At 38.8% G+C, this 10,769-nt stretch overlaps 1 long non-coding RNA gene across 1 annotated transcript; it reads right to left on the bottom strand.

Annotated features, from left to right (window-relative positions):
- Positions 1–605: 605 nt before the first annotated feature.
- Positions 606–2,453, bottom strand: LOC127121235 (uncharacterized). Its single transcript, XR_007803358.1, has 5 exons — positions 1,983–2,453; positions 1,581–1,889; positions 1,375–1,492; positions 952–1,005; positions 606–864 (listed from the first exon to the last, which is right to left on the bottom strand). It is a non-coding gene; the product is annotated as an uncharacterized LOC127121235 (long non-coding RNA).
- Positions 2,454–10,769: the final 8,316 nt, after the last annotated feature.

Below are 10,769 nucleotides of genomic sequence, written 5' to 3'. Positions count from 1 at the left end.
ATTTTAATATTATCGGATATTTTATCTAATTTGTTACTAAATCATGAATATGTTTTATTCTCTTAATTGTAGTACTTTGACGAATACAAATCTTACTCAAGAGCTCATTTGGATGAAATGAAGGATGAATTGTGTCAATTCATTATTGATCATAGAATCATATAGGTTGTAGTTGTTGTACATATATGTATGGAATGTTGTTGTACATGCATGAATATCAATATATTAATGTTGTATATATGGAGGATTAATGTTGTATATAAATGGATTCATGTTGTATATATCAATGGATTAATGGTGTATAACATTGGATTAAAGGATGAAATCAATATGAATTTTACACTTTTGCAGCATGCGAACAAGTTCCCAATTAAATACCCACTGTTTTTCAAACAAATTTTTTTAAAATAACTAACACTTTAGAGGGCGCTTTCTGTAGGAAGCGCCCTCTAAACACTTTACATTGACAACTTTAGAGGGCGCTTTGTCCAGAAAGCGCCCTCTAAGATGGCCCTTTATTGACCACTCCAGAGGGCGCTTTTTTCTGAAAGCGCACTATAATGTGGCCCTTAAAGGGCCACTTTAGAGAGCGCTTTCTCCAGGAAAACAAAGCGCTGTCTTTACCTATGCTAGCGCCACTTTAGAGGGCGCTTAAAAGCGCTGTTATAGGCCAAAATAAGCGCCCTCTATTCCCTTATTTGGCGTAGTGACATCACAAAACAAAGTTATACTGTCATGAAAAAAATGCACATACAACAACATAGTTTTGGTCTCTATTGATAAGTAAATGGACATCCCATAGCTCGTCCAAACTGTAAAATGAATGGCATGAGAGCTCAAACCCTTGAGGCAGTCCCATCGTACCTATAGTTCAACAAAATATCAAAACTTCAATAACATAAGCCAAAGCAATAGAAAATTCATTTAGAGATTTCTAAACTAAATACGTACCTTGCATTACATACCCGCCACATCAAATTCACAAAGATTCCTTGGCTCTAAACACTGCTAGGATCCAGAATACACAGGCGAAAGCGAGTCAAATTAGGCATATTTTACGCAATAGTATTTAGAGCAGCATTAGACATTTGACGATAAAAATATAGAATGGACTGGAGCTTTGGGAAACCTTTAGATACATACACAAGACCATGTTCTATCAACGCATTTTTTATTCTAAACCAAATGAATCATAAGGAATTTCATCAGAATTCTATAATTTACACTTTAATGACCAATAATTATATTTCTTTGTAAGAAACAATTATATATAATGTATAAGTAATTTCAAACATAATACTAAATATTATCTTAGCAGCCATTAAGACAAATGATCTTTGGATTAATTATACAAACACACTTGAAGCAATTTACCAGGCAAGTGAGCTGCACCACCAGCACCAACAATGATAACTTGAATGCCTTGTTTATGAGAAGACGATGCATAATGAAACATCAAATCCGGAGTTTGATATGCTAAAATTATTCTTACCTGAAATTTGATACATGAACATCTAGGTAAGAATATACAACTTGACACATGATGGTCCCTTCCCTTGAGGAAATTCAAACAATCTTACCTCATGAGGTACCCAAACATTTCCAACATTTTAGCATCATCTTTCATAATAACTTCTGGGCAGCCATGGGGAATCTCATCTTCTCTTCCCCGAAAATTCACAAAGCCTTAAATCAGATAGTGTGTAAAAAATATTGAAATTAAATAAGAAATTCTCTCAATTAAAATATTAGTAACATCACCAGATTATTATAGATCGCTTCCTTAAAATATCACCAATTTCATAAAACACTTCATTAACATTGGATGCAGATTTGGAAAATGTCTCCATGATAAATAAACCATTTTCCGATGCATATACACATGCTTCCTGCAATACCAATGAATCAAATGGATAAATCAGTAGGTCAAAAATATGTGATTTTTGATTCTAGGATATTGATTCTATAAATCATGAAACTACCAAACCAGTGAGAGGAGTTGTAGAAGAACATTTGTATATGATACAAGCTTTAAGAACATTCAAAACGCAATGCTTCAGATCCATGCCTCAAGTCCCCTATTTTACCAAGATCCACCACAAATCCACCACCGCGATACCGCATATCGCTGTAAAATCACCAAAAACGTCATAATCGCCGTCATCTTCCCCATTCCTGCAACACCAACAATCTTAGGTCAAAATAAAAAAAGCATAAACCATAAAAAACTTCGATTTCTATATTTCTGTAAATCGTCCCACAACCCGGTTGTTTTTGTTGAAGAAAAGGAAGAGAAGAAAGAAGAATAGGAAGACAGAGGCAGTGGAAGAGAGAAGATATCATTTTAGAAAAAAAGTAAGACATAAAATACATAGAGAATGAGAAGAAAAAGGAGGAAGAATGAGAGAGTATAAGGAGAGAAAACGTGTTTATGGAAGAAGGAAAGAGAAGAAGTTGAATGGGAAAGTGAAAGTATAGATTTTAGGGAAAGAAGGAAAAGTAGTTTCTGAGATGTGATATGAGAAAAAGGAAATAGGTGATAAGACAACAAATTTTGTTACACATTTTCAATTGGGTTTGAACAAAAAAGCAAACTAATGAGTTAAACAAAAGTCAAAACATACTAAAACTTGCCTAACTTTACCAACTAATTTGATTGTAAAGCAAACTTGGTTCAATAAAGTAAATTTTGGACCACATTTGCCCTCATTTTGATGACATGGCAGAATTTTAGATTGGGGCAAAGTTGAATTTTCCACAATGTCTTATTTTCTTATATTATAGATTGATGAAATTATACGAACAAAGTAATATAATTAGAAGTTGTAGAAAAAATATAATCTAAATGAAGAATCATGAGTTTGGGGATGAATAAAACTTACCCACTTGAAAAACTTTCTCACTTAGGCATTTCTATAGTTTGATTAAGATTTCTAGTCCTTTAGAATGATAGAATTTATGTAGAATTAATAAAGGAATTGTTAAGTTCTCATTGGTCCATCAACAAGGTCTAAAGAGGCTAAGGCTCAATAGCAATGTGAGGCAGTATTTGGCGAAGAACAAGTGGACTCTTTTTCTCCCATCGAATAGGTAATCCTTCACGCAAGCACTTTTCTAAATATCTAAGTCAATCTGACGGTTATCTACATCTCACATTGTTCTGGATGCGTGCAGTTACCAACTACTTCTCCTATTTAAAGAGGAAAGTGGGCCACTTAAGAGGTATTTAAATCCACGATTTCACTCACATACTAACTTAAGCGTTAGAGTGTTAACTTTGTAGGTCATTCCCCTTTTCACTGCATCCGAAGCTCCAAACCACTGCAGCAAATTATAATCCATAATTTATGATCATTTTATGTTCCATTACGGATTATTGGCGTCGTCTGTGGGAATCAACTTTTGGTTCTTGCAATTTTCCATGATCAAACTTTTGTTGATTCATTCGAATCACATTGTTTAGAAATTTGGATCTCTTTTAATCTAAGTTGTAATATTTCAAACTTTCCTCCTTTATAACCTTTATCGTATCTATCGAGGCGAATTCAAAATTTATTTGCTATGTCTTCCAATAACAAATTGCTATCGCAATCGAAGCTGCCATGAATCCTTCATCTCCTACTCAAGGGACAAATGATCAAGTCCTAGAAACTGTTCCATTTGTCCATGCGCCATAAGATCATGTCCAACACAGGGAAAGTCAGGGAGCATTTCAACTTCCTCCATTCCTCAGGTCTACACCATAGTTTCACCAGGCTGAGGCTCAGACCTCCACCATTACCTATACTGCTTGGACAAGAAATGCTTCCCAACTTTCAAATCCTGCAGGCTAACCTTGGTGTGTAGGAAGCCAATGACCTACTGAATAATATCTACCACATGTTCCAAAGACAAAAATCACAAGCCATAACAAATAAATTATTCTGGATTGAAGAAAGCTTACATCATGCCAATATGAATAACAACACTTTACAAGATGAGATTTTGCATAAAACCACCATCCATAAACCAAGAAGATATCCATAAGAGATCGAGAAGATTGGTAGGCGGTAAATATATTGTGTTTCTTGCTTGTTTTCTCTTGGATTTCATGTGGTTTTAAGCATTCTAGTTCTTTTTTACACGTTTTTGTCTCCTATGTTTATTTTCAAGGAATAAGAAGTTAGTAGAGCGAATCAGAACGAAAAGGGCCAAAGATCGCACAAAAGGAGCTCTACCAGTACAAATTTCCCAAGTCCAATACGGCCAGGCCATGTTTCATAACACTGGTTATGTTATCTCTTTGGAGGTATACCAATTGAAAGAGGCAAAGGCTAATATGGCCAACCCGTGTCCACTGACACAACCCATGTCAGACCTCAAGCAATTACAAAACCGTTGGCTTTTGGATGGATTTTTGGACCTTTTAGCTTTTGTAGCTCCCATTTTCTTTATGATTAGTGTTAAATGTCAATTATGCACGAAATTAGTGCTAGAAATTAGTGACTCGTGTAACACCCTTCTACCCAAACGACATATTTAAATAAATTATCAGAGTACAACATGTAGAAGAGTTTACATTTCTTACAACGTAACACTTATTCCATTACAACATAAAACATATTATTTAATGTTTAAAACTTCGCAGCGGACAACAACATTAATATTATAATTTATCATATAACACTTCATAATAATGTTTCAACATTATCTCAACAAAATATCTCAACATATTAATCATCATAAACAATTCAAATAATAACTATCGAATCCCATAACCCCGGTGTCACATGACCAGAGCATTTGACTCGACTCTGTAGAATACTCTACACTTATTCTTCAAACCTCAACAACAGCTATTCCGCTTTATCTGCACATTGCTCATCATAGATGAACATAAACACATGCAGAAGGGGTGAGAATTACATTATTAAATAATAATATAACGACAGAAATATAAACATAAATATATTTCACATATGCAAACACAACTCATCATAATCATCATAATCAACAACTCATGAACGTCAACAAAACAACACATCAACCGCAATGCACACACCCATGCATGACTCAACACGACTCGGTATACCCATTTTGTGACCAACTACAGGATCACCACTCCCGGATTCATCACCATAGAATCCGAGTTCCCCGCAAGGAACCAAGCCTCTCAACAAGCCCGGAGTCAACAACGTCATTGGAACTCAGTCCGTTCATCACTAGGCATCGGCCTTTCATGAATGCATGCACACCAAACATGCATCATAATCAACATAGCAACGACAGCATCATATAGTCATGTTATCATCATCATTAATAGCATGACATACAACTCAACAAAACAACAACAACATTACATCTTAACACATGGATTCATCACAATCAACCACAATAGGCCAAATCACCATTTCAACATAAAAATTAGTCATTTTTCAATACTGGAACAGTGTTAACCGGTTAACACCATGCGTTAACCGGTTAACGCAGGACAACAATACCTCCCCAGGCAAAATGCAACAGTGTTAACCGGTTAACGCTATAGGTTAACCGGTTAACGCAGGCAAAACGCAACATTTTCACAATACATAACAGTGTTAACCGGTTAACACCCTGGGTTAACCGGTTAACGCAGACAAAACAGCAGTTCCTGCGCTAACACAAGGCAGAATGCAGAGTTCTCTGCATTTTCCGCCGTCGGAGGACTTCCGGACCTCCGATTCAACTTCCGTAAAAGGCTACGCGTTCGGGAAAACGCGACTCACACAACTACGGATTCAATTTCAGCTTAATTCGACTTATTCATCATAGTACTAAACGACGGTAAACCCCAACTTCCCCAATCTTCCTAAATCCCCAAAATCTATCAACAATCCTACATAAATCATGAAGATGCTCGCATATTATCATTTAATAAGATTCAGACCCCTTACCTCTTTGGATTGAAGGAAGCTCTGAGCAATCTTTGGCCTTTTCCTCTTCCTTCTCTTTCTCTTCAGCGTTTCTCCCTTTTTCCCTTTTCACGATGCTTCTGCTCTTTCACGTAACACTTTTCTGTTCCCAATAATGAGACTCTTTCTCTTACTTCCCACTTATATATTTTCCAAAATAATAATAATAATAATAATAATCCAATAATATTTCCAATTAATTAATTAAATTAATAAATATTATATTAATTCAAATTAAATAATTAGCCTTATTTTATCGGGGTGTTACAACTCTCCCCCACTAAAAGCGTTTTCGTCCTCGAAAACATACCTCAAGCAAATAGAGTCGGATACGACTCCTTCATCTGATCTTCACGCTCCCAAGTCAAGCTCTCACCAGCTGGACCTCCCCAAACAACTTTCACTAGAGCAATCTTCTTACCTCTCAGGGTCTTCTCTTCCCGGTCATCTATCCGAATTGGCAACACCTCGACGGTCAAATTATCCCTCACCTGGATATCATCCAACTGAACAACATGCGAAGGATCCGCAATATACTTTCTCAACTGAGATACATGAAACACATCATGCAGATTAGAAAGCGACGGCGGTAAAGCTATCCGATACGCCACTTCCCCAACCCTCTTCAAAATCTGATACGGACCCACAAACCTCGGAGTAAGCTTTTTAGACTTTAAAGCTCTACCCACACCTGTCGTCGGAGTAACTCTCAAGAACACATGATCTCCCTCTTGGAACTCAAGTGCCTTTCTCCTATTATCATGATAACTCTTCTGACGACTCTGAGAAATCTTCATTTTCTCCTGAATCATCTTAACCCTTTCAGTCGTCTGCTGCACGATCTCAGGTCCGAGTACAACACTCTCACCTGATTCATACCAACACAATGGAGTTCTACACCTCCTACCATACAATGCTTCATATGGAGCCATACCTATACTAGCATGAAAACTATTATTATAAGTAAACTCCACCAATGGCAAATAACTATCCCAAGAACCACGCTGCTCCAACACACAAGCTCTCAACAAATCCTCTAAGGATTGGATAGTCCTTTCAGTCTGACCATCAGTCTGAGGATGATAAGCTGAACTCAACCTCAACTTAGTCCCCAACGCTTTCTGCAAACTTTCCCAAAATCTAGAAGTAAATCTGGGATCTCTATCAGACACAATACTGGATGGAATACCATGCAGCCTCACTATCTCCTCAATATACAACTCTGCCAACTTCTCTAAAGAGTGGGTAATCTTCATCGGCAAGAAATGCGCCGACTTAGTCAATCGATCCACAATCACCCAAATAGAATCATTACCTTTCACCGTCCTCGGCAATCCCGTCACAAAATCCATGGAAATGCCATCCCACTTCCATTCAGGAATCTTCAAAGGTTGCATCATACCTGTCGGTTTCTGATGTTCAATCTTTGACTTCTGACAAGTCAAACAGGCATACACAAACTTAGCAACCTCTCTTTTCATACCAGCCCACCAAAACAACTTCTTCAAATCTTGATACATTTTAGTTGCACCTGGATGGATGCTCAATCCACTCCTATGGCCCTCTTCAAGAATACTCTTTTTCAATTCAGACACCTCAGGAACACAAACTCTACCTTTAAATCGCAGGATGCCATTCTCATCAATCTCAAAATTACCACCATTACCCTGGTTAACCATAGTAATATGATCGACTAGAGCGACATCATCTTGCTGACCATTCCGAATATCTTCCAGAATTCCACTAGTCAACTTCAGCATACCCAACTTTACGCTATCAGCGGAAACTTCACAACCTAAACTCATATCACGGAACTGTTCAATTAACTCAAGTTCCCGAACCATCATCATAGACATATGTAGAGACTTTCTACTCAGCGCATCTGCAACTACATTAGCCTTACCGGGATGATAACTCAATTCAAAGTCAAAATCCTTCAGTAATTCTAACCACCTTCTCTGTCTCATATTTAACTCTTTCTGATCAAACAGATACTTCAGACTCTTGTGATCACTGAACACTTCGAATCTGGAACCATACAGATAATGCCTCCACATTTTCAACACGAATACAACAGCTGCAAGTTCGAGATCATGCGTAGGATAATTCCTCTCATGAACTTTCAACTGTCTAGAAGCATAAGCTACAACTTTACCAGTCTGCATCAAAACACCACCAAGACCCATCAAAGAAGCATCACAATAAACAACGAAGGACTCACCAGGATTAGGCAAGATCAACACTGGAGCACTGGTCAACCGCCTCTTCAACTCAACAAAACTCGCTTCACAAGCTGCATCCCACACATACGCCTGACCCTTCTTAGTCAACTGCGTCAACGGCAATGCCAACTTAGAGAAGCCCTTAATAAATCTGCGATAATAACCAGCTAACCCCAGAAAACTGCGTATCTCAGTAGCAGACTTCGGAGTCTCCCACTGTAATACAGCATCTACTTTAGCAGGATCAACAGAAATTCCACCACTCGAAATCACATGGCCAAGGAAACTCACTTCCTTCAACCAGAACTCACATTTAGATAACTTTGCATATAATTTCTTTTCCCTTAACACCTGCAAAACAATTCTCAGATGTCCTGCATGCTCTTCTTCCGTCTTAGAATATATCAATATATCATCTATGAACACCACAACAAAATTATCAAGGTACGGATGAAATATACGATTCATATATTCCATAAACACACCTGGAGCATTAGACACACCGAACGGCATTACAGTGTATTCATAATGACCATACCTCGTACGGAAGGCAGTCTTCGCAATATCATCTGACTTCACTCGGATCTGATGATAACCCGACCGCAAATCAATCTTACTGAAAACATGAGCTCCAACCAACTGGTCCATCAAATCATCAATCCTCGGCAATGGATACCGATTCTTGATAGTCACCTTATTCAACTGCCGATAATCGACACACAACCTCATCGTACCTTCTTTCTTCTTCACTAACAATACTGGTGCACCCCAAGGAGAAACACTTGGACGCACAAACTTCTTCTCAAGCAATTCTTCAAGTTGCTTCTTCAACTCAACTAATTCAGTTGCCGACATCCTATAAGGAGACATCGACACTGGACTCGTACCTGGTACTAAGTCAATGGCAAATTCTACTTCACGTTCTGGAGGTAAATCACTTACATCCTCCGGAAACACATCCTGAAATTCACAGACAACAGGCAAATCTACACTCACCACTTTCTTATCCGCTTGCAGAGACGCAAATAAAGCGAATATTTGAGCTTCATCTTTCACAAAATCCCCCACCTGCCTAGCAGATAGAAATCTTGCCTCATCATTCTCACCAACTTCAGAAAACCGCACCGTCTTCCTATAGCAGTTGATAAACACGCCATAGAATTCTAGCCAATTCATTCCCAAAATAATATCAATTTGGTGCAAGGGTAAGCACACCAAATCAACCACGAACTCTCTCTCAAAGATCGTCAAATGACAACCTCGACAGACAACAGAAGTCTTCACAGAACCATTAGCAGGAGTATCTATCACCATACTTCCGCCTAGGGACGACATAATCACACCAATCCTGGTCGCACACTCATACGAAATGAACGAATGGGTAGCACCAGTGTCAACAATAGCAAGCAATTCAACATTATTAATCAAGCAAGTACCTTTAATCAGATTATCTTCTTTAGGAGCTTCAACCCCACTCAGAGCAAACACCCTACCAGTAGTATGAGCTGCAGTAGCCGCCTTCTTCGGTTTCGAGCACTGCGAACTGATATGGCCCTTCCCGCCACAATTAAAACATGTCGGACCAGCATCCTTACATTCCGTAACTCTATGACCAGCCTGACCGCATCGGAAACATCTCAGCACTTTCTTGGTACAGCTATCAGCACGGTGGCCTAGCTCGCCACACTTGAAACATTTACCAGCTATGGGAGATCCTCCCCCACTTGGCTTCTTCGCATCTACCACTTTCTGCTTACCCTTACCATTCGGAGATGCATAAGGACTACCACGATCCTTATTCTTCTTCTCACTAAGACTCTTGTAATGAGCAGTCCTAGCCTTGCTATCTTCATCAAATATCCTGCACTTATTAACCAGTGTAGGAAACCTACGAATCTCCTGGTAACCAATGCCTTGTTTGATCTCGGGACGCAACCCGTTCTCAAACTTGACACACTTGGATTCCTCAGCATCAGCATTATTATAATGAGGACAATACTGCACCAGCTCCTCAAACTTCGAAGCGTAATCAGCAACAGACATGTTACCTTGCTTTAGTTCTAGAAATTCCATCTCTTTCTTACATCGCACATCAGCAGGAAAATATTTCTCCAGAAAGACCGTCTTGAACCTTTCCCAAGTCATCTCAGCACCTGGTACTTCAATTCTCTGGCGAGTGTTATCCCACCAGTTTTCAGCCTCTTCAGATAACATATGCGTACCAAACTGCACCTTCTGTGCTTCAGTACACGTCATCACCCGGAAAATCTTCTCAATTTCCTTCAGCCAAATCTGAGCACCATCTGGATCATAGCGCCCTTTGAATGTAGGAGGGTTATTCTTCAGAAACCTTCCCAAATTCCTAAACTCGTCGACCGGCGGATTCTGCTGCGCCTGCATAGCCTGTGCCATAGCAGCCAAAGCCTCAGCAATCGCACGGTCATTTTCTCCAGCCATACTCTGCACAACACAACCACAACCGTTACATATTGACAGTGTCATTTACACTAATCGACCAACAGGGAAAACCTCACATTACGACTCGACTGGACTGACCATGCTCTGATACCACTAATGTAACACCCTTCTACCCAAACGACATATTTAAATAAATTAT

Source organism: Lathyrus oleraceus, chromosome 2 (genome assembly GCF_024323335.1).
Source record: "Lathyrus oleraceus cultivar Zhongwan6 chromosome 2, CAAS_Psat_ZW6_1.0, whole genome shotgun sequence".
Taxonomy (NCBI): Eukaryota; Viridiplantae; Streptophyta; class Magnoliopsida; order Fabales; family Fabaceae; genus Lathyrus; species Lathyrus oleraceus.
The sequence above is the reverse complement of the archived record's forward strand: the minus strand, read 5'-3'. Positions and strand labels throughout refer to the sequence as shown.